The sequence below is a fragment of the Ascaphus truei genome, chromosome 5, assembly GCF_040206685.1.
Source record: "Ascaphus truei isolate aAscTru1 chromosome 5, aAscTru1.hap1, whole genome shotgun sequence".
NCBI classification, from domain to species: domain Eukaryota; kingdom Metazoa; phylum Chordata; class Amphibia; order Anura; family Ascaphidae; genus Ascaphus; species Ascaphus truei.
In genome coordinates this window covers 137,335,764-137,361,761 of record NC_134487.1, presented here as the reverse complement: position 1 = coordinate 137,361,761, position 25,998 = coordinate 137,335,764, and the positions used below count along the sequence as shown (strand labels likewise).

The 25,998-nt window shown below is 41.2% G+C and overlaps 1 protein-coding gene across 1 annotated transcript in view; it reads left to right on the top strand.

Annotated features, from left to right (window-relative positions):
- The first annotated feature begins 227 nt into the window (after window positions 1–227).
- Window positions 228–25,998, top strand: part of HTR4 (5-hydroxytryptamine receptor 4) — a 460,473-nt gene continuing 434,702 nt past the window's right edge. Inside the window, exon 1 of the mRNA XM_075600936.1 lies at window positions 228–545. The gene's annotated coding sequence lies outside the window, so the exon portion shown is untranslated. The remainder of the gene's footprint in view (window positions 546–25,998) is intronic.

Here is a 25,998-nt window from a genome sequence, read left to right as displayed (position 1 = left end):
AACTGGGTACAGATACAGTAAAAATGGGATTGTTAATTCGTTTTTAATCTGTGAGCAAGAACTGGATTTATAATCACTACTGACTGCAGTTTGCCTGGGCTCCGTGGACAGAGCAACTGAAATAGAAGTAACTATCATGTACTTTGCCTCTGATTGGCTCACTGTCTGAATGAATGTGTATACAAGGCAGAGCTTAGCAGCAAAGGCAGAAAACAGTGTGTCTAGCAAAGTGACTCAGTGAGCAAAGCAGCTTCCCCAGTCCCCAGGTAGCTCTACTTGCTTTATACTGTAGCCAGAATCTGAGCTAAAAACTTCCCTGACACAGACAGAACACAGCACGGGGTGGGATAGGAGAGCTTCAGGACCAAGGCTATTGCATGGGAGAAGAGAGGTGTGAAGGTCCTGGGAAGAGCGTTGGGCTTTTTGGTTTCAGAAGAAATCCTCTTTCCCATCCTTCTTATACTGAGATCCAGCTAAGGATGAGAACAGTGTTCAGCAAGTGGTAACATGCATTGGAAAGTCCTTTGTCCAGACTCACTGCAATGGTAAGGTTGTCTCTTCTATTTCCTTCTCCTTCGGGGCTTGCCAGGGAACAGGTGGCTATTTACCTACTGAGCAACGTACCTCATTATATAAAAAAAAAGCATATATGGGGTAGCATAAGAAAAGTCTTCCCTTTTTGATACATACCTGCTTTAGAGTTTAGTTACTGTAAGTTTCCACATACAGTATGTAAACAATCAAGGGAGCAAGAGGGGTTGTAGTCAATCATTAACAATACATACAATTGTATATTGCCATCTTTTCAAGTAAGCACGTTGGTGTTGGTTCATCACCATGCTATTCATACCACTGGAATACCTAATGGTTAAGTAAAGGCTATGTTCCTTTTTTGCTGGAGACAATGAAGGTGCTTAAAGTGGTAACAGTTTATGTCAGCTCTCTAAGAACATGATAGATTAAATGCAAGAATCATTACACTTTTGACTGCACTGCGATTTTCTGTATTGCTCCAAGCTAAACAAGCATTCGGTTCTGGTGGCCCCACGCAGGAAAATGAGTCAGTTACACTGGTTGATGATCAGCAGCTCTGTAACCCACAAGCGAGTCGCTGGAACTGTAAGCTTCTAAGGGCTGAGGCTTCTATGGTGCTGTATGCACCTGCCGCAAAGCAGGGACTATGTGGTAGAGCAGCGAAGTGGTGTGAGTTCTGGCACATTCAGGTTGACATAGAATGGAACCTTTCAACCTTTTATTTTATTGCTACAGAACAAACTCTCATGTCCCACCTACAAATGTATCAGTATGTTGCTGTGTCTGGCTACTATAATATGATTTGAGTAGGCAATGCTTAGGTGTCATACTGCAATGCTAGTTCAGGGAGCTTTAACAGTTATTACATCCTTTTCAGTTCTAAGAAACTTCTAATGCCAGCTGTGATTATAACATTGCAGTTCGCTGAATGTTTAATGATTTTCTGTATGGAACCAAAGGGCATGAAAACACTATAGTGTCCAATGTAATTGGATTACCATCAAATGAGCTTCCTTCACGGGAGATTTTCCAGAGATAATCCAATTCTTATAGGCTTTAATGACAATATGATAATACACTGCTGAAGAGGTCTAATCAGCTGTAAATAGTGTTAGAAATAGTGGAGAGTGGAGGTGTCAGTGTGCCATTATTTACCAACATCAGTTTCATAAAAAGGGAAAGTGCTCACAAATGATATTTTTATTTGCAGAAAAAGGGAAGATATTTTAGCGTCCCTTCATTTCTGTTCTTAAATCATAAACATGGACAACCTTCTGAAATTGGAGCAACAAAGCTTTGCACTTACCACAACCGGGTTCTCTTGAAAACAGTTACAGTACAGGCAGTCCTCGGTTATCCAACGGAATCCGTTCTGGAAGTAGCGTTGGATAGTGAAACCATTGTAAAGTGAGTCCCATGTTAATCAGTGGCCGTGCGAGTTGGATAACTGATTCAGGCATTGGACAACGCATTCCGGCATCGAAAAACGGCCCACAGGGTTGCATTGTAAAGCGTTGGATATGCCATTCATTGTAAAGTGAAACGTTGGATAGTGAGGACTACCTGTACAACTTTTTCATAGCAGTTTCATAGCTTTCATGATTGTTATAGAGAGTGGAAAAGATTGTCATAACTACCACAAAGGCATCTACACTCTCACTATAACAAATAGTTATTAATATTCAAAATTACAGATGGGCGATTTTTTGGGGACGGATTCGGATCAGCTGCGGATCAGCCGGTTCCTTTGGTCTGCAGATTTATTGCAAAAAGGCCAATTCGCCCTTTTTCCGATTTTTTGTTAATCATTGACAATCCAATCCACGGATTCCACAACCCGCTGGAGGATTTTTAGAATCCAATCAGCAAATGATTGGATTCTGAAAATCCACCATCGGATTGCGGAATCCCCGGATTGGATTGGTAGAATTGGTAGAATCAACCAGTGGATTGTACCCAGTGGCAGTTTTTTAATAATCCACATGGATTGAATTGGGCATAATCCGTCAATTGATTTTACACTGCGCAACAGATTTTGAATGGAAAATTCGGAAAATTCTGCAAAATAGATTTCACCCATATCTTTTCAAAATCTGTTATATTGTGATGTATTGGGTTTAATCCTGGTAGCACTGGGCTCTGGGAATTGACAGGGATGAAATGAACAAATTTGAGGAGATTAAATGATTTATTCTTGATTGCAAATAGTAACAGTGACCAGCTTCAGTGCCCATACTATACAAGATATCTCTAATTTATCTCCAATCCCTTCTCTCATTAAACTGCAAACCAGAACACATATTACAGTACTTTCACTCACTGGAACAGACAGTTAGTATCTGAACTCTTTTCACACAGGGACACAATTATCTAATCCACTCTTTTCTAGTTTCACACCGACACACACAGCTTTCTCCTTCACTCTCTCCTCCTGTCACACTGACAAACAGCTTTCTACTTCACTCTCTTCTCCTTCCACACCAACACACAGCTTTCTCCTTCACTCTCTTCTCCTGTCACACTGACACACAGCTTTTCTACTTCACTCTTTTCTTCTTTCACACTGTTACACACTCAGCTTTCCCCTTCACGCTCTCCTCCTTTCACACTGTGACACACACAGCTTTCCCTTCACTCTTTTCTTCTTTCACACTGTTACACACTCAGCGTTCTCCTTCACTCTCTTCTCCTTTCACACTGACACACACAGCTTTCCCCTTCACGCTCCTCTCCTTTCACACTCGCACACCTTCTCCTTTACTCTTTTCTCCTTTCACATGGACACACACAGCTTTCCCCTTCACTCTCTTTTCCTTTCACAATGACACACATATTTCTCATTCACTCTCTTCTTCTTGCACATTGTCACACAGCCTTTTCCATCGCTTTCTTCCCTTTGCACACAGACGCACACAGATTTCTCATTTACTCGCTTCTCCTTCCACACTGACACACACCTTTCTCGTTCACTAGCTTCTCTTTTCACAAGACCACACACACAGCTTTCTCTTTCACTCTTTTCTCCTTTCACACTGGCACACACAGCTTTCTCCCTTACTAGCTTCTCCTTTCACACTGTGACACACACACCTTTCTCCTCCACTTGCTTCTTTCACACTGTGACACACTCAACTTTCTTATTCACTCTCTTCTCCTTTCACACGATCACACACACAGCTTTCTCATTCACTCTCTTCTCTTTTTTTACACTGACACACACAGCTTTCTCCCTTACTACTGTAGCATCTCCTTTCATACTGTGACATATCCAATACAGCTTTCTCCTTCACTCTCTTCTCCTTTCACATTGTGACACACACACAACTTTCTCATTCACTCTCTTCTCCTTTCACACTGTGACACACACAGCTTTCTCCTTCAGTCTCTTCTCCTTTCACACTGTGACACACACAGCTTTCTCCTTCAGTCTCTTCTCCTTTCACACTGTGACACACACAGCTTTCTCCTTCAGTCTCTTCTCCTTTCACACTGTGACACACACAGCTTTCTCCTTCAGTCTCCTCTCCTTTCACACTGTGACACACACAGCTATCTCCTTCAGTCTCCTCTCCTTTCACACTGTGACACACACAGCTTTCTCCTTCAGTCTCCTCTCCTTTCACACTGTGACACACACAGCTTTCTCCTTCTGTCTCCTCTCCTTTCACACTGTGACACACACAGCTTTCTCCTTCACTGCCTTCTTCTTTTACACTGTGACACTCGTTTATCTCCTTTACTCTCTTCGCTTTATACACGGACACATACAACTTTATCCTCCACTCTCTTCTCCTTTCACACTGACACACACTGGTTTCTTATTCACTCTCTTCTCCTTTCACACTGACACACAACTTTCTACTTCATTCTCTTCTCCTTCACCCTGTGACACAGCTTTCTCCTTCACTCTCTTCTCTTTTCACACTGACACACACGGCTTTCTCCTTCACTCTCTTCTCCTTCACCCTGTGACACACAGCTTTCTCCTTCACTCTCTTCTCTTTTCACACTGACTCACACGGCTTTCTCCTTCACTCTCTTCTCCTTCACACTGTGACACACAGCTTCTTCTGTCCCCTCTCTTTGCAAACGTTGAAATGCTTATCTACCCAGCATTTCCCTGTTCTGCTGCTATACGATTTACATCTAACTCTCATTTGTTACAGCTGGATCTATGTGTAACATCCTCTCGCACTCATTTTTATGATTGTTTTCCATTCCACTCTTTTCTATTAATTATTATTGGTTAAACTTATTAAAGGGGAATTCCACAAACAGGAGTTGTAGAGAACACATGAAAACACTTCATAGTCATACATTTTTTTGTGCTTTTCATATTGTTCCTGAGAAATGAATGTGGTCCTGCCCCCTGTTGTGTGCATAGTTCCCGGTCTGTTGTATGGCTCTATAGCTCTGAATGGGTTAATGTGTGTATCACATCACATAGTACAGTACATTCTTCATCATCAGAGAATCTGCTATAGAGACAATGTAGTTGTAATAAAGCTGTTGCTTTATTCTCTTCTCTCTCTCTCTCTCTCTCTCTCTCTCTCTCTCTCTCTCTCTCTCTCTCTCTCTCTCTCTCTCTCTCCCTCTCTCTCTCTCTCTCTCTCTCTTCCCTTATAGATAATATTTAGTAACATTTTTCAAGTGGCAAACTTCCTCTCTCAGAAGCCTGTATAATGTTAACTCATAAAATGTTGCCACTGTGCATGTCTTGCGTTTTTAAAATAACTGTTGTTTTGGTTACAAATCATATTTTTCTTAATCTCTACTGTAGTTTCTGATGTTACCATAGTAATCTCTAGATTGCTCTGGACCCTGGGGAGAAGTCAATGTTAACCTCCCAGACACTTCATATTGAAAACGTTTATGTCTCTTAAACCGAGAGCAAGATACATTGGGTGAGCACGACTCCTGCTTTATATGATTCAATGACAAAATAGGGCAAATATTATAATTGGGTCTTGAAGAGTAAAATATAAACCATTACCAAATTTATATGGGGTAAGCCCTGGTAAAAAGTTGTGAAACCTCCACAAAGCACAGGTTGAAAACTACAGCTCTGGTGTCAGCCTTTCTCTAGAGTAGAAATTGAGCTAGCTGCATAACTGCAGTTCTTGTGCCACCTGTAGAAAGTCCCTGCAGAGAGGATGAAAGAGTGTCCATTTAATCTTATCATTTCTTTATGTTGTATTGACTTGTTAATATATAAAACCATAACAAGCTGTCAGCACCATCCTGCCCAGCGTCGGAGCGAGAAAGGGGGTGGCATCACCTCCTGGGATTCCTGGAAGCCAGTCCAATGTTCATTAACCCCTTCATCTCACTGCTGTGTAGACCTAACAATACCAAGGAGAGAGTGCGTTTTATGGATAATAGTCTCTTCTTCTGTGCAATCAAGAAAGAAAATGTCTCTTTACACTGATAATAGCAGTGTGATGTTTCCATGTGCTACTTCATTTTATTTACAAATTGACACTTCTTTAAAACAGATATTTCTTTTTATTAAAAAAAAAAAGATTATATATAGTCTTCATACAGTATGAGATCATAATTAGGGTCATAAGCGTTGTGCCCCTCAATTTTTACAGTCATTCTTGGTCTACTTTAGGAAAATACACCTTCTCTCACATTTCACTCTCTTCTACTCTATTTCTCCCAATCTCTCATGCAGTCTATCTTCTGTTTCCTCTCATGATGAGCACTCTGATTTGTGGCAGCTAGTTTCTTATTTGTGCTACGTTGTCTCTGCATGTCTTGATGGGAAGCAGCCTCCAGCTCTATTTTTCGTGGGAAGCGGTCCTCTAATAAATGTACACAGACTTCATTATTTATTTTCTATTGCATTTTGAGTCGTGCACAAGACAGAATAGTAGAGGTCTATATAGTAAAGGTGATTGCCCTTAAAGGCCATGCACAGCCACATTGTATCATTTTGTGTTGATATTCCCTTCTGGTCCCTGTTAGCCCCTGATGTCTACAGGCATCCTTGTCTCTGGTTTGAGAAGTGCTGGCATATGGCATTGCCCAGATGCCAGCCAGCTCTCTGCGACAAGCACAAACACTGTAGCATAAATGCTGTGGCTCCCTAATGCCCGCTGTCTAAAAAGCAACTATTCGGTTGGCAGGTCTGTCCATAATTACAACACAAAACACTGCATCCAAACGGAATCACCCTTACCGAGGGGGAAGGTGGATCAGCAGGCACAACTGTGCAGAAAAGAGTTGCAAACGGCTGGACCGTTTTCTGCACCGCTGTGCAACTCTTTTCTGCACAGTTGTGCCTGCTGATCCACCTTCCCCCTCGGTAAGGGTGATTCCGTTTGTATCCATACACAGCAAGGAGCACACAGATCCGGATGGAAAATGGACTTATGTGAGTACATTATGATTACTATTTGAAAGTGGGAGCTTCCCCAGGTTCACTGGATCATACAGTTGCTGGATTTATATATAAGGGGTCTGGGTGGGTCTCAGGACTTCCCCCAGACATCCTTTTTCATCCTTGCTAGACCTTGTTCCAACTAGGGGTTAATTTACATAGCTCCACACAGCTTTTCATTATAACAAGTGATCCGGATGGAGTATTTATTTTCACAAGTGGGTAAAATGCTCTGCAGCACTAGCAATTCAGGGACTCTACCTCAATATTCCTCTGTTACAAAACACTGCATCCTCTCTTTTTCCTTCATCAGGTGTATGCAGCATGAATTGCTTTACAGGTACAGTCTGTAATACCACACCTTATAACCCATTCTATGCCAGAATGGCCTCCAGGCCTTCAATACTTTGCATATCCGCTTTGGCAATATTATTTATGATTAAAGGAAACCTTGTGATAAACCTATCGTCATTATGTTCTAGCATGCCAGAGATTTGTTTGGAAGACCGATACAATAAATGAAAATCCTCTCTAATGTGTTTATACCCAAATCGGCCAGGCACGCGATGCCAAAACAAATACATGTTTTGCACTGAGCGCGCACTAAGTGCAAAACGCGACAACGACCGTGAACCAGACGGCCAAGTGCGCAAATTTAGAGCAGATCCAAGAAATTGATTTTCCCGAGCGACGGCCGCATCACCTGAGCAGTTCAGCCAATGAGGGCGAACCGCTCATGTGACGTCATGGGCACGCCTCTGGCACGCCTCCCTGTTGCCTCCCGATTCCTCTTGCCAGCAGTGCAGGTTTCAGAGCGCGCCCGGCCGCCACCGGTATTATCAACGCCTTAGGCTGCGCTTATAGTGACGGCGACGTGACGTCGCGACAAAACAAATGTATTGCCGCCGTCGCGTATACTTATAGTAACGCGATGCGACGGAGCGACGGAAGCGATGCTGGCGGCGTGAATTTCTGAAGCTGGTCAAAATTTATTTTTCAGAGACTGTCGCCACACGTGACAGCCTCTGAACCAATCAAACACCTGGTCGCCCACGACGTCACTGGAAAGCGAATTACAACTTTCGCTAGCGGCGACGGCGATGACGGGTGACGTCATCTCTTGCGTCGCCGTCACACGCACTATAAGTGTGGCCTTAGAATTGTTTTTTTTTTATCCTAGCTCAACTAGTTCATGAAAGGGCCAGGTCCGAAAACATATAGCAGTAGAAGGGCCACAAGCTATTGTAATGTCATTTTCAATACATTTAAAGACTTAAAAAATACTATATTTCCACATTTTGCTAAAATTGAGATAATTGGTACCATATATATTTTCATTATCTTAGTTCTACATACAAGTGAGTGTAGGGTAAAAAAAAACTGCCCCTAGCTGCCTCAGAAACTAGTATGACATTAGCAGCAGAGTGAAGGGTCACATCAAGAAGACCATTTGCTTATCACCAGATGAAGAGCCCTGATGTAAACTACCTGCATGGTTGCTAAATTAATGTTTTAAAATGTAAACAATGTTGCTTGCTGATATCACTACTTTGCTTTGCTATATGGTCTAGTAAAGCCTTAATATGTTTTATTTTTTAAGAAACATTGAAGCAGAGCAGGAGATAACCTTACTCAGTGCAGTGATTCCGTTGCGCATAGGATTTTGTGTTTTTTCCCCCTTTATATTTATGATGGTTGTCATGGTGACAGTGGTTGATTTAACCATTAAAAAATAGGAGCAGGGGAAGGCTAATTGGTCACCTTCCCTTCATGCAGCAGGCAATGGTACCACCCTCTAACTACTTCCTCACCCACTCACCCCGCTGAATCCTTTTCATCATCTATTTTTGTGCAGCCCCGACAGTATCTTGCACATAGAAATAAAGTATGACTTGGAACAGAGCAGCAAGATGCTATTAGAGAATATTAGCAGAATTGTCTTAAGATAAGGTCTCTATAAATGTGTGTGTGTACGTATATACATATACACATATTTGCATTGTGGTTAAAGTGTGATATGTGAGATGGTACAGAGAAGCAGTACTCTTTTTAATTAACAAACCCACTTACTGTTACTTTTTTATATGGATTGATTTGAATACAGTACATTCCTTTCGTTTTACAATCTAAAGTGTTTTATAAATCTTTCCAAAATAAGATCCAAAGTGCATTATCCTGAGTGTGTGTGTACAGTATGTATATATACAGCCAGTCCTCGGTTATCAACGGAATCCCTTCTGGAAGAAGCGTTGGATAGTGAAACCGTTGTAAAGTGAGCCCCATGTTAGTCAGTGGCAGTGAGCATTGGATAGCGCACTCAGGCGTCGATAACACATTCTGGCGTTGAAAAACGGCCACAGGGTTGCATTGTAAAGCATTGGATATGCCATTCGTTGTAAAGTGAAACGTTGGATAGCGAGGACTACCTGTATATATATTTTTTACATTCGCAGCTGTGAATGTGAATCTGTTCGGTACCAATATTTACAGATATTTTGACCCAGCATAGTGCAGTTTGTTTGTTAATACATACTAGAGGCACACAGAGTGATGTCACTCATTGTACTGGGAGAGGAAGAATAATTCAATGTGAGAGCAGTGAGTCAGGGACCGAAAACAACAACAAAAGGTTGGTCTTTATTACAAAGGTGACTCTGTGCTTGTCAAGTCTCCCTCATTAGCACTGAGTCACTAAGTAGAAAGTGACCACACTCACAGACTGTTAAAGAATTTCTGTTTGGAAATCCGAACTTTATTTCAGTCCAAATTGAATCCTAATCGCCATAGGGATAGAGAGGGAATTGTGAAGAATGACTTTATTTTCTCGTGGGCCGTGGGGTATTTAAACATCACTTCACTGGGCCCCATTTTGATGTTGTGGAATATGTAGACCTTTTTCTATAAACTCTGCTCATCATGTTCCCCTCATTTGGATCAGGGCTGCTTAATGCTGGTGTACATGGAAGTTAACGCGCAGAGAGAGAAAGTCACACACAGGGCTGCGGGTATCCACCCAAGCCAAGTTCAAAGACACCCACCCACCTCCCTGCATGCTCTGCCACCTGGTGCAGCACACACAATTATCCAGTAATGAGACAAAGCTCGCTGGATTAATGCTGCGAGGAAACAGCGGGGCTCAGGATAATGATCTGCACGTGCTCAGTGTCTGTTTGCAGCTCCAATGCCAGGACATGCTGCATCTTAACCCCATGTGCTGCGGCAATTAGGGTCGAAAGAACACAACAGAGCCTATAACAAGGCAGGATTCACCCTCCTTATTGCTATTTTGACAGGATGGCCTGGGGAACAGAGGGGCAATTGCTCCTTCCAGTAGATCAGTTTAAAATAATAGTGGTGATAGTAGTAGTAGGGGGAGAGCAGGATTGCTTGACACTGCAGTTTCCAGCCACCAGAAGGCACTGGAGAGACCTCCATACTGTATCTGCTCTTCCCTTTCAGCTCCTCTATACAATGTTAGTTAGTAAATATTTCTGTTACCTGTATGTATGTTTGCAGTATGATGTGTGTTTATGATGCATATGTATACATGGAGTGTTTGTACGTAGTGCATGTGTAGTGCGACAGTGTGTGTGTGGGTGTATATGGTACATGCATAGTAATTGTGTAATTATGGTACAAGCATGGTACGTGTGTATCTTCTACAGTACAGGCAGTCCTCGTTTTACAACGCTTCATTTTACAATGAATGGCTTATCCAACGCTATGCAATGCATACCTATGTTCATTTTTACAACGCCAAAACGGCTTATCCAACGCTCTTACGACGCTTTGCAAAGTTGTTTATGTGTATATAATATATATTATACTATATATTATATTTTTATATTATATTATATATTATGTTATATTTTTATATATATAATACAGTATATGCACTATATAATTTATGTGTGTGCTGCATATCTTATTTTAGCATTAAAAATGCCTTCAGGAACAGAACCTTTCATTTAAACAGTGTTCCAATGGGAAAACGTGTTTCGCTTTACAACGTTTTGCTATCCAACGCCATTTTGAGTAACACATTGTGTCGGATAACCGAGGACTGCCTAATATGTTATGTGTGGCTTAAAGTGTATATAAATAGCACAGTTGTTACCTTAATCTTCTCAGGGCTGAAAATCCGCGCTGGCTCTTGATGAGGAGTGTAATAATAGAAAAGGGCGCCAGGAACTTTTAACTGGTTTATTAGTCAGCAACACAGACATCAACAGGACTGGGTTTTAGCATTCAGAAATAATACTAATCAGTTTCTCTCACTTGCGAGTCACATAGTGGATCAACTCTCCCATAGAGCCTCTTGCCCTGCAAAGTCGCAGATCCAGACCATTTTCCAGAACTCACTGTCAGTCCACCCCAGGTCCCTTATTAGCCCTGCAGATGGAACTACTCCCTACAGCAGTGTAGCGATTTCTCAGCATCCTTTCTAGAGAGACCCTAACACTGGGATACTGTCCGTATGCTGAAAATAATAAAAGTGATTGCCTGATTTACAGGCTAGGAGAGCCTGGAGACCTCCCTAGAGTCCTCTTAGATCTTACAGGATCTTCCTGATGTTAATTGGGCTCTGCCTCCAAAATGGAGGAACCCATCTTATATACCTAAGGGGGTGGCCAACATTCTGCCCCAGTATCTGGGCAGAATACATGTTGCAAAAGAGTCACAACAGGAAAATGTGACCTTCTAGCAATCTCTAGAAGAAAACGTGACTGACACTGCCCTTCTAAAAAGGCAGCATACTGTATAATATCTATAATGTGACTAACTCACATGTCAGGGCCTAGTGAGGACTTAACCCCTCCCCTGCCTGCAGCTACAAGGACTGACATGCAGGGTAAAGGGAAATTCCTAGCAAGGTGCTACTGTACATGCTCTCCTTAGTGAAAATCCAAAGTTGTCCCGTACAAGGTAGTCAATGTACAGGAGGTAAGCGGGAGAGCCGGGATAAGTGTCGGGTCCAGCCTAGACCAGACGTTGGACCCGAGCAGAAATCGAGTCTAACTGCCTCAAAAGTTTCCTCTGGCACATAGGTGTGCACACTCGCCTTCAGCTGTCCTATAGGGCCCCATACTGCATACTGTCTCACACCACTGCTACTACAGGTACCCACCACTCTGCACTTATCACCTGGAGCCCAAGTCAGTACTCTATCCTGGGCCCTGTAAATCCTGTCCGCAGTTCTGTCCAGAGCATTAAGAGTGCAATCAAATTAACTGTGCTTGAATGCAGGAGATCTCAATCCTTTTAAACAAGGTGACAAAGTTTCTCGCAAATCGTTAAGAAATAGAATGTATTTATTTAGGTTTGCAAGTAGGGAAGTACTGGAACACCACACCCTCTCTTATTACCAAACATCACCCACTACCAATATACATACCGAATTTGTAATCCCGAAAGCCCTGCTTAATATAGCTGGCGTGCCAGCATTTGCATTATTTATGAATGAAATAGGCCTGCCCGCAGGGTTAATGATAATACAACCTGAATAAGTGTGGTTCTGTGTGTGTGTTTAAACATGCATGCAATGTTAACATCTTTTTTTTAGTCTTTCACCTTAAATAATATAAATAATACTGTAAGACGCTAGTTCCTTATTTTTCATAACCCTTCTTCAACCCATGTCTGTTCAGGTGCTGAGGGAAGGCAGGAGGTGCTAGTATCCTTTGGAAAAGTTGTATCAGAACAAAATGCATGCCATTTAGTTTTTCTTTCATATGAGACAAACTCTCCCCTGACAGACAACAACAATAATGACGTGCCTTGTACTTCTTTTCACTTGCTGATTGCTTAGTAGTGGAAGTACTGTAAGTGCTGTTGCTACTGCACAGAGCAAGCATTCAATGTATCGCACAGGAGAGTAAGCAGCAGATCACATTCCGAGCAAAATGCACAGAAGTGCGAAAAAACCTGTCCAGATGCAAAGCTAGGCAACAAAGTCAGTGTGACCATTATGCAGTGAGCAACAGAAAGAGGAATCACAAAGAAAATACCTTTTGTGTATGTGACTTTGGAAAGATAAAAAAAAACACAGTTTAATCATACTAATCTCTGATTCCAGTGTGCATAGATATGATCACTATGTTCCTTTCAACATTCAACAGTAAACTGAATTAAAAGTCTCTTAAGGCAGTATGGTGAAAAGGACATACATGTATTTTTAAGTTCTCATCACATTTAATATGTTTGGCTCCAGCAGGGATGTTATTGTAGCAGAGGAGGTTCTAACCCATTAAGGGTTCTCACCGCTTTCACGTGCTCTTTAAAAATTATACAAAGATTTTGATCTCTACTAATGTGTGAGAAAGTTCTATAACATTGGGAAATTGGCCAAAAAACACCAAAATGCTGAGGATTACTGGCAGCAAAGGCAGGAACGTCGCCCAGATGCACAAAAGAATGTTAAGGTTTAGTATGCCTTTACTCCCATTCATATTAGCTTAGTACCTGTTTGTGAATATGGGCCTTCATTAATAAAGGCGAACAGACACCAAATTAGTTATTTACTAAAGTCTCCAAGCTAAATAATGAAACCAGATAAAAAAAAAAAAACTCTTCGAAATATGGGATTCCTTTTCTTTGTTTAATATGATGATGTTTTTTGCACTGCTTTCCCCCCAGTTTTGCAGCTGGGAATACCCACCAAGGTATTGTTCTTGTTTTTTCTGTTCATTTCTTAATTTGACATATTTTTTAATTATTCCAAAAAAGATAAAGAAAGCCCTGCTCAGTTACTCCCAAATTAATCAACACAGAACAGAGGAGGGGGACAGGCATGGGAATGTTTAAATAATGTCTACAAACCAGATACAAAATACCCTTATATATCTACATTGTTAAAGAACCTCCCTCTAGAAAAGTGTTTTCAATCACTTTCCCAGGAACACTTAGGTTCCCCGTACATCCTTAACAGGTTCCCTGCAATTTTTAGGTAATTTGAAAATTGTACAAATACAGAAGAATTGATAATGGATCTGATCTCAGACGCGCTATTAGAGAGGGTTGGGGTTCCTTACAATGCATATGATCTCAGACACGCTATTAGAGAGGGTTGGGGTTCCTTACAATGCATTTGATCTCAAACACGCTATTAGATGGGGTTGGGGTTTCTTACAATGTGTCTGATCTCAGACACGCTATTAGTGAGGGTTGGGGTTCCTTACAATGCATCTGATCTCAGTCACGCTAATAGAGAGAATTGGGGTTCCTTACAATGTATCTGATCTCAAACACGCTATTTGATGGGGTTGGGGTTTCTTACAATGTGTCTGATCTCAGACACGCTAATAGAGAGAATTGGGGTTCCTTACAATGCATTTGATGTCAAACACGCTATTAGATGGGGTTGGGGTTTCTTACAATGTGTCTGATCTCAGAGGCAGTGTTATAGAGGGTTGGTGTTTCTTACATCGTGATTTGCATATCATAGAGTTTATTTTTACTGCATTGGATTGTGTCTGTGGGTCCCCGGTGCTGACCCGCATTCATTTCAGCTCTGGAGACCCCCTGCTTCAATACTGTGTTATTAAAATTAAAACTGCGAGATCGCCTGTAAGGCCTCGTCCAGGGTGAAAGCGGGCAAGCGTGTGCACTCATGCTCATCTCGATTAAATACATTACGGCAATGTGTTGGTCTAGAGTGCCTGTGTGCGCTCCGTGGAGAGCTGCTTGAAGAGACAAGGATCCTTGAATTTGTAGCGTGATGCGCATCACGGCTCCACTCCCCCGACAACACCAACCCCTTGCACGCACAGCAACAAATTTCAAATGGCCAGGAATCGCACGTTCTTCTTCAGCACAAGACATCACAGTGCTCAAGCGAGAGCATGCTCGCCTTCACCCTGGCAAGGCCTAAGAGTTGTGCAGGGAGAGGCAGCATCTCTCTGTGCATCTCTCTCTGTGCAGCTCTCAGACAGCTGGAGCGACATGTCGCTCATCAAGCAAACACAACGTGGTGTGACTTTTTTTAAGCGCATGATAAAAAACTTGCGATTTTTCTTAGTGAATACCGTTTTGACACAAATTTCTTATAGTGCGGTAAGAACATGTAAACCTGCTCAGTAATGCACTGAACTTATTGAAGTTTAGTGAATAGGCCCTATTGTGTCAATTTTTCATATTTGGCATCTATTGATACTTGTTTTTATGTAATGTCGGCTAGTTGAGTCTTATATAACCTTTTAATCCATATTATATTATTTCTTGGACTAATAACACGCTAATCCTTCAAAGGTGTAATCTTCACCCTATATGCAAATTGTGAATTCCCATCAATTTTAAATAATGCTTACCCATATAAATGAATGAATAAACAATAGGGATATCTCTGTTAATAAGTGTTATAATTTAAAACAAACAGACTCTATTATGTTAGAAAAACATTGCCTCAAGTCAAGTGTATCGATGTTAATAATATAAGTTGTGTTATATATATATATATATATATATATATATATATATATATATATATATATATATATATATATATATATATATATATATGAGAGTGCAGTGGTGATTACTGTCCAGTTTTTATGTTTATTGTACTCCACTCATGAGCTACAGCGTATCTTTGCTGTGCTGATAGCATTTTACTTAGCCGCCCAGCCGTCCAGCCCGTTTTTCATTGCAAATTCACTCCGGTTAAAACCTACTGACGTCACCGAGTTCTCGCGAGATTTGGATCAAGAGAACTCACTCTGTGATGCCGGAGCAAGGGAAAGGCAGCGTCCCTCGTGGATTTCGGTCCCTGCAAGGACACAGAGTTTTTACTCAAAAATGCTTTATATTCAGCTATGTTTGTGAGTGTGTATTTTTAAATCCTTCTATCCATAAACTCATTGTTATACTTTTATACGCTATGAGTGCGCCCGTTTTTTTTGTGTTTTTATATATATATATATATATATATATATATATACATATATACAGTGGTTGACAAATCAGCAAAAAATCTACTCGCCACACAAAAAAATCTACTCGCCACCTAGTACCAAACGTGTGCTGCTTGGGCCAATATTTACTCGCCCGGGGGTTAAATCCACTCGCCCGGGGCGAGCAAATGTATAGGTTTGTCGAACACTGCATATATATATATATATATATATATACATATATATATATATATATATATATATAAAAACAGATTACCAGTGCTCAACCAAAAAGTCCTTAATAATTCCAAATCAAGAGGATCCAAATGCTTCCTTTCCCTTTAACATGACGTCACTAAATCTAAAATGGCTGCCCTCATGTGGTACTTCAACCAATCAGATTGTGGGAACTATATCCCCAATCTGATTGGCTGTAGTAGACCCATGTGACATCATGTTAAAGGGAAAGGACGCACAGCCATTCTGATTGGCTGGCTTCACATCCTTTACATGACGTCACTCCCCCCCCCCCCCCATAAAGGGCACATGATTCCCACAGCCAATCACAGGCGTGAGAACCATTTGCCAATCAAATGTGACGTCTCAGACCATATTAAGTCCGTGACGGCTCATTTCAGCTCAAGAAGCTGGCGATGCAACATTGTGGATTTAACATGGGGTTGGATTGACAGATGAAGAAACAAGATAAAGAAAGAAGATAAAGAAAAGAAAGAAATGGTCACAGATGAAGAAAGAAGATGGTGATACCAGATGAAAGAAAGAAGAATTTTGTTACCTGGCCAGGATCTTCACCATGGATGGCGGTTGATTGTGTTTTGTGATGTCACCGGAGGAGAGCTTACTGATTTACGGGATTCGGAGGGCCAACGCTTCTAAAGGTAAGATCAATATTGAATGTATGTACTTGTATTTTTACAGGTTTTTGGATTGGATTTTTCTATTTTTATGTTTTTCAATGCCCATTGACTGCTAATGTATTAATCTGTACCTGTTTATGGTACAGATGAATACAGTAATAGCCAATGCATTTTTTGGCAAATGCATTTCTTCTATTGACTGTTATATTTTCTATGTATGTTTATAGTTTTGATTAAATTGTGCTAATTGTGATGGCTTGTTTTGATTTGTATTTTTTTTTACAGATTGTTGGGCGTTTTTATTTAATGATGTACTGTAATTTGTTGGCTAATGGTTTAATTTATGTGTTGCCTAGTGGATGAATTAATTAATTGAAGTGTTGACTACTGCTTTTATATATGGAATGTATTGTTTGGTTAGTTGTGTGAATTGTTTAATTGATTGTCTAGTGGTATGATTTATTTAATTGATTGGCTAGTGGTTTTATTTATTTAATTGATTGGTTGGCTAGTGGCTTTATTTATGTAATTGATTGATTGCCTATTGCTTTTAATTTTACAGTTTGGGGATTTAGGTGCTTGTTGTATACTCTAGGATTTATTATTGTGTATTTTGGATAGTCAGGGTGACCATTTACTGCTTTAGTAGCTTATCATGCCATATTATATGGGTATGATTTACTACTATAACAATCAATGGGTACAGGGTGGGTATAGTGGGTCAGGGGTGGGTGATTAGGCCTCCCGGGTGGGTAGGGGGCAGGGTGGGTTAACCCCTTAATTACTATAGCGGTTATTAACCGCTATGGTGATTAAGGGGCTAAGGTCCATTAGAGTGTATTTTGCTATGATTTTTTCTGGCAACGGATGGCATGGCCCTGTAGTAAGCTGACGAGGACGCTCTTCATATTGGCAGGGTTAAGTAGAACTGTTATATTTACTTTATTTATGCTGCATGGATAATGTTGTGTTTAATAATGGGCAAATAATCTATTATCCATATCTGGATAATATTTATTTTGCCCATTTTTGTACTGTATGTGTTTTGGTTGGGTTGTGGGGGTTGGTACGGGGGGTGGGGTATTGATTTAAATGTAGGCCATGTTTATTTTTTAAATACAGGATTGGTACCGCAGGCCTGTGGGGACCCACAGGGACCCCAGGATGTCCACGGGTACCACCTGAGGACCCATGGGGGACAGCTGTGGGGAAGAACTGGGGGCCCCACAGCTGTGGGAGCCCCAGGGACCCACGGGGACCACCTGAGGGTCCCCCAGGGACCCATGGGAACCACCCAAGGGCACCCAGGCCCCTGTGGGAATGACCCAAAAGACCTCAAACACCCATGGGTTGACCCGGGGACCCCCAGACACCCACGAGGACCACCCGTGGACCCCATTGGGGCCTGCAGTGACCCGTTGGGACCAACTGGAGGCCACGGAGCCTAGTGGGGACCACCCAGAGGTGCACTGTGTGGCATGTGGACACCCGTCAGGAACACCTGGGGACCCCCGCCAGCCTGGGGTATTAATATTTTGTTTATAAAAATAAATATTGGTTTCCCAGTATGTGGGGGCACAGGGTGGGTTTTGTATTGGTGCTTACTAGATATTTAATTTTAAACATTACAGTAATGTAGCAGGGGGCCTCCGGAGCTGAACCATGTTGAACCGGAGCTGAACCGGAGCTGAACCAAGTAGGGACCCCCTACTTCCCGAGATACAGGCCCCGTTATGGGGTGCCAGTATCTCCTATGCATGGAAATGTCTCACGTCACTTGACCGGGACATTTCAATTTATAGGAGATACCGGCACCCTATAACGGGGCCTGTATCTCCGGAAGCAGGGGGTCCCCGGACTTGAAACCAATGTGGTTCAGCTCCGGAGACCCCCTGCTACATTACTGCAATGTTTAAAATTAAATAAACCCCCCGGCTATCGCTATCGTGAGAGGCGCGCATTTAGTGACTGATTCAGCCTCTTACTGCGCTTCTATTACAGACAGGCAGACCCCGGTAGGACTCACACAGCAGGGACTCCTGCTGTGTTAATCTGATGGGCCTAATGTCTACAGCGGCAAAACTTGTGAATATATCGCAGCCTAAACGCGGCACAACGCAAAATGTACCCAGGTAAATGTACGGATAACGGCCGCTGCAGCTGTATTCCTCATAAGCGATCCCGTTTTCACTATTTCAACCAATAAAAGTTACATATAATAATCCCTAATGTATTCCCTGTGGACACAGGCTCAACCTTGATTCTAGTTTTAATAGCATGTTGTTTCTGTCCCTTTTTCTGACACCTAGCGATTCATGGTCTATTCCATAAACATTTACGCAACTTGGATTTCATTATGTACATAATTGATGTGTTTTGAAATGGGTGTATATTGCTTGTTATCTGATCCTACATGTTCTAACACCGGCCTCCACAGTTGGTATCACGTCTTTCCCACATACAGATGTAGAAAGACTTACTTTCGTCTGTACAATGACAAGGCATGAGAACACTTTGTGCACCACGGTCTGGTTTTGTGGAATTTATTTATCACCTAATGAATGGTAAGATCAGATAAGCGATTTGCATCAGACAGAGTATAATTTATTTTTATCAGATAAGATTGAAGTTGGGGGACTCCGAAGCTGACCCGCATGACTTTCAGCTCTGGAGACCCCCTGCTTCAATCCTATGTAATAAAAGTAAAATTACAGCCTAGCATCATTACCTTAGTGGCTAACTGCTAAGGTATTGAAGGGGTTAAACAGCAGTACTTAATTTGTTAGTGATGGAGGGGATGGGTGGAGGTTGTAGTTGCCCTGGGGTGTGGGGGGGGGGGGTGGTTAGGCCCAGGAGGGGTTAACCCTTTCATTACTGTTTCTCGGGAAGAAGGAGACCCCTTGTTTCAATACTATGTACAAAAAAAGAGCTGTTCAGGAAGATGCAACCTCTCTTCCAGATACAGTAGCTGGAGTGAAATTGAATGTTAAGTTCATTTCGCTTGTAAAGCAACTATAAACTAGTGCGGTATGTCATTTTTGTTACAAATGGTAAAAACAATGTGGTATGCTTTAGTGAATACCGTTTTTACACAAATGTCATACTGTGAGGTAGGAACATGCCAACATGTTCGATGTGTTAATTAACTTATCAAAGTTTAGTGAATAGGCCCCAAAGTCTTTTAGACCTGAGGTGTATATCATTAGTGTGGTGTGTGTAAATATCAGCAGGGGAAGGGGATACAGAGGGATAACGAGGACATAGTGAATAAGGCATAATGGTCAGGATAGATGTGGGGGGATCCCAAGATGGAGGATAAGGATCACAGCTAAGGTCCATGTATAGTTCCAAATCAGGACTGCCGTCCAGGGGTACGGGTTTTTGTTCATCCCATTCAGGACAAGCATATCAAGTGTTCTTATCCAGTTGGCCTCCTTTTGTAGGAGTCGAATTCTTAGTACCTGATCAAAGATCTTGAAATACAGTTTGCTGGGATTGTGGCCCATCTGCAAGAAGTAGGGTGCTACTGGGGCCTCACCATCTTTTCTGCATATAGCAGCCTTGTGCTGGCAGATTCTATCTTTAACTAACTGTTTTTGTTCCTCATATTTGAGACATTTAATAAGGTATACAACAAATGTAGACAGACATGTGAATTGCTGCTTGATGTAGTAGATGTGGCATGTCTTTGGTTGTATGAAGCCATCTCCCTCCTGTGCTGCAACACCTATACATATCACGTTTTAGTTTTGTGAGAAACCTCTGGTTTACAGTAGAGCCTCTTATTTCCACTTCGATAAGTGTCCTGAATGTTTTTGCCTCTTTTGTATGAGTACAGAGATGGGGCTGCAAATATATCTTCAGTTGTCTGTCATGTTTGAACAATGTTTAACGTCTACACATAATATCCTAGACCTTATTGTAGGTAGAGACAAAGGGGACATAGGATTTCTTTTTTTAATTCTCTTTCTTGGTTTTTAAAAGGTTTCATCTTGTCAGTCCATCTACCCTTTCTTATTGCTGTCTCAGTAATGGAGGAGGATAGCCTCTTTCAGCAAATTTTGTTTCCATCCTGTCCAGACTCTCACTGATATCGTCTCCACTGCTGATTATCCTTTTCAACTTGACAAACTAACTTAAGGGAGTCCTTTGATCGTTTCTGGTGGGTAACTCTTCTAGTGTAGTAAGTTGTCTCTGTCCTTGGGTTTGATAAAGAGGTCAGTCTCTAGTCTGTCCTTGTCTTTATGGACAATGGTGTCCAAGAAGTTAATCCTTCTTTTGCTGAATGTCATAGTGAAGCTAATGCTCTCTAGTGCTTGGTTAAGGTGATCAATAAATGTCCATAGTGTGACTTGTTTCCAGTCCACAGAAGGAACACATCGTCAATGTACCTCACCCACATACACCCATATTGTATGAAGTTATGGTCTCCATACACGAATGTCTGTTTAAAGTTATTCATGAAGATGTTGGCGTATGTGGGTGCAACATTTGATCCCATCGCAGTCACACATCTTTGAATGTAAAACGAATCCTCAAAGAGGAGAAATCCTCTTTCGAATGTTAATGGCCCAGGAGGACAAAGGACTTTGAAACCATAGTTGCATTCAAACTGAGCCCCTTCAGTCTACATCGGTGTCGCCCCAAAGGCGAACAGCCTTTGGCACAGCCGAAGGGGAGCTAAAGGGTGTGAGTCGTTTGCTGTTGTTTGCTGATGTTTGGTAATTTTAAAGCTGTTTTATTTCAATCTGAAACACACCAGCTTTTTTATCCTCTTTACCCAACTCTAACGGTCCATGAAATGCATATGAATTGACTGTATAACCTCTATTCATTTAAAGTAACCATGTATTGTTATAACTCTGTGCTCAGGACATACTTGAAAACAAGAGGCAACTCTGAATGTATTATTTCCTGCTAAAACATTTAATAAATAAATAAAAAAATAATTATAATACACCCAGTTCATTATAACCAAAGCTATACCTTTGACTGTTGGTTTAATGATCATGTTTTTTATTCTGGTTCATATCAGTCAGTATTTTTCTTTTGTGGTGTAAGAGATTAGACTCCTGAGGATGAGTATGTAAGGTCTGTATCCTCAGACTCTCAATGTCATTTTTCATCAGAGTCTGAGGAATATTTAAATAGTGTGTTGATTCTTAGAGGGATTGAATCGACTTTTGGTTCTCAGGCCCTCTGTCAGTATGGCTAAAGGGGTATCACTCCCTATTATATTATTTATCTTTCAGAAATTGTGTCTTTCCTCTGAAAGAAACCCTTTTTAGTCTCGGAGCTCTTAAAAATGGCTAGTTCGTTGTCCAGCTGGAGAAAATTGATATTGGTAGTAGGTAGTACACTGGCGACACACTTTATTCGAGCTCGGCTAGTCCCACAAATTCGGGTATACCCGGGTGTATTGAGGTTTGTGACTGTTTTCTGCCCGAGTGCATTGGGTTATTTTCCAAGCAGGGATTGAAGCATTTTATTCCCACTGGCTGCAATACTGCACAGTATATATATATATATACTGCATTACAATTCATGAATTTATGCCATCTGGTAGACACGCGAAGCATTGCAGCCTATTAAATCCTAATCATTATCATTTAACAGATCAGCCGCCCGTCAGCCAGGCATGAACCCAGGCTGGGAAGGCAAACGCAACGGGGCTTGTCAGAGGTGAGGAGCGGCGCATTCCAGGTATCTGCCAGGTACATACTGGGTATTTGCTCGAATAAAGTGTGTCGGTGCAGTAGGTAGTAGGTGACAGTGAGGTGTTTGTGCTAGATATTTACCACCAGGTGTGTACAGTAGCTGGGATCTTGTTTGTACTGGAGCCAACTGGTGTCTCCAGCACCTATGTTTCTTACCCACCCTTCCCATATGGCGCAGGGGTGGCGTCCAGGGTCATCTCCTAAAAAAAAAGATACATTTTCTCTGCTATCCAATAAATCACTCCCTGTGGATTTTCTTTGTTAATTATCCTCTTGTGGGACGAGAAAATATTCTGTGGGATGCCCGTCCGTTCTCGTCCCTTCTCCATTGCCAGTTGTAAACTTGTCCTGTTGTATAGTCTCGTGCATCTCTCTGAAACTTGTTACGTTTCCTGTTCTCAGTCTCCCTCATGAATTCACTAAGTTTACTGTCCAATTGTTTTTTTGTCCAATTGGTTTTTCTAAATATTTAACTTTGTAACAAAATATAATAGAATATTTTTTGAAAGGCCTCACAGAACACAGCGGAGTTACATGATAAAAAGGACTATAATAAATAGCCATAATATATATAGTTTGTTTAGTGTGTTGCTCGCGTGTAGATGGTATTTTAAGTGTTTTTATTTATTAGGGGTCCAGAGAAGTTTTAAATTGTACATAATAAAAATGAAATGTTATTATACTTCTAAAAGTATCTTTGCTGCTGGTCTTATGAAATCTGAATTGCACCTACCATACTTTTTCCTAGTACTGGGTACATTTTGTAAGGCAATATATTATGGCACTTAACATGTTTATTTGTTAAGTTAATGTGGATTCCTGTATGGCCTATTATTTAACACTAAAGTTTCAAGTAATGACTAGTTTGATATTATAGATATTGTAACTTGGACAAGTGCTTTTTCAGCTATTGTCCAGCTATTCAAAACTATAACAAGAGTCACCCGTTACCTATTTGTTTTACACTCTACTCTCAGCTGTTATAATAATTTCCATTTCCACAACAGTAGCATTTGTGTCCTAGTTACTGTTACTAAATAGGTCTAGCATACACATCACAATCAGCTGAGTTAAAATACTGTACAGTATGTAGGCGGCTTCTCTTATGCTGGCTTTCCCACTAACAAGAAAGATATCTGTGATACTGCATGGCGAGTATAGATAAAGCTATGGTTGGGTAACTAAAGAAGTCAAAACCTAGAATATGATTCTGGGGAGCTATCTGTTCTCTGTACATGATTCTACCTATTTAAAGAATTATACAATATCATGTATTTAAAGTTATTTTGTGACACTTTAACCTCATCATTTCTGGTTTGGCCTGAATTCTCCTGCAGTACTTAAGAAGACAGGAATGTTTTGCTAAGAAATATGTTGCATGTCCTTCTAGTAATCACTGGGGCTAAATAAAATGCATTTCTGTGTTTAATCTTCTTTATTATTCAACCGTTCCTACTTTTCCCTATTGGTTTTTCCATCATATGATATTTCTCTCTTTTGGTTCCAATCTCCCTCCCTCTCATGCTTCCTTACTAACCAATCAAGGTTTCTTATGGTTTACATTGGCATCATAACTGAAAGTTTGTGTAAGGACTTGGGCAAGGTGCGGCTTCAGTGATCCAGTCTCAATAAAGCTCATATATGTTGTTATAATATGCTACATGGGAGAACCGCTTGGCAGATTAGTGTCACACCTGCTTAGATATGTATACTCTTTACAGGTAAAATTTATAGATGAAGATGCCATTTCAACCTTTAATTCTGAGACATTCAAAATAATGGCAACAAGAAAGAAGGACTTTAAGTAGCATAAGTCCAGGATTCATTAGGATAAGAACCAAAAGCCAGGGCCTTAGTTATCCTTATGGAACTTAACATTGTAAGCTTACTTTGGTCCTTCTATATTATAGGGTCAAAGGGAGAATTATTTTACCATTGTAGGTCCTTGTTTAATCTTGTGACAAACCAGGTAATGGACAAAACAAAATGTGTACATCTACTAAAAGCATGATGCAAATCTTCGCCCATCATACCAGGAACTATAAGCACCCTTGTCAGATGACAGGGCATTTTTCCAAAACACCTGTGTTATGATCTGGAAGTTTTGATTTGTACAATTCCAGGGCTGGGTAATGTTAGGAGACTGTGCACCATATTGTATCTCTTGTTTTACAAAGTTTATTTAATATTTGTGCTTTAAGCTTTTTCTTGAACACTTCTGATGTTGGGTAGCTAAATGGTATTTGTGAAATTAAATTGTTTAAAATGTCAATTTAACGATGCAATAGGTAATGTCAATGTGTCAACTAAATTTCCATCAATTTTACCTTTGGTGTGTCAGTGACCAACTTGGAGAATATACAGTATATAAGAGGAAGTAAAGATGACGGCGTTACATGACACGGTATAATATTGATATACATCATTTGGGCTCCTTGTTCCTTTTATATGCCTATGCAAACAAAATCTACCTGGTCTGAGATGACAAACACATTTCTGTGTAACAGATCAAAGTCAAATTAAACCCAGTTCTTACTTAAAAGGGGTTCATGACAGAAATATGATCACAGAAATGTGTACGACAAACGTACTATAACTTTCATGCAGGTTTCCTCTCTTTTGCTATTAGCCCATCTCTGCCTCAGTAGGCTTCACAATCTACTAATAATGCATTGCTGTGCTGTGGATACCCATAATCTCTGGCAAGGCAATGTGCTACTGTACCAGCCCTTTCTGTACTGAAATGCTACAGAGCAATGTGTTATCAGTACAAATACCTTCAACAGGATCATATGCACAAGGCTTAATTTCAGTACTTAACATACTAGCTTCTTTAGTGTTAAATGGTTTTATAACTTGATAGCACGGGCTCCCATTGTAATGGTTATGCTTACCACAAACCAGGACCGGACCGCGGGGCTGAGGTGAGGATAGATATACACCGACCTTAGACCACGAAGCCGGGTCCGGATTGCGTATTTCATTGTCGTGCGTAGCCGGGTCGGGTTGGAGAATGCAGGGTTAATGTTATCCAGGCTGGGGTCAAGGCAGGCGGCATAGGAGTGATGGTCGAAAGCACAGGCCGGGGTCAAGGCAGGCGGCACAGGAGCGTAGTCGGTGACACAGGCAGGGTTCGGTAACAGGAAGGCAGGTGCGTAGGGCTACAGCGTAGAAGATACAGCGTAGGAATGGCCTCTGCAAGGAGAACAGGAGCAGGCCATGATGAAGGCCTCTGCAAGGGGATTAAGCAGACAGGCAACAGGAACAACGATGCAGGGCTCTGCAAGGAAAATATTCAGACAGACCACAGTAAGAATGAAGCTTTAGTGCTGGGGACTCCAGCGCTTCAGCACGGGAAACAGGAATGGCTAAGGCAGGGGTGCTTGTGGCAAGCACAGGTTACCAGAAACACAGTGATTTCAGAATTATGCTCAGCTGCTTCCTGGGGGGAAGAATTCTTCAAAGGTTCAGGGGAGCGCCAGCATTCACGTCATCGTTATGTAAAAGAATAATAAAAGCAACATGGTATGGTACAATTTCAACCAGATGTGTTAGTTTATAGGTGAAAAGTAATTCACTCACACTTTCCTCCTTTT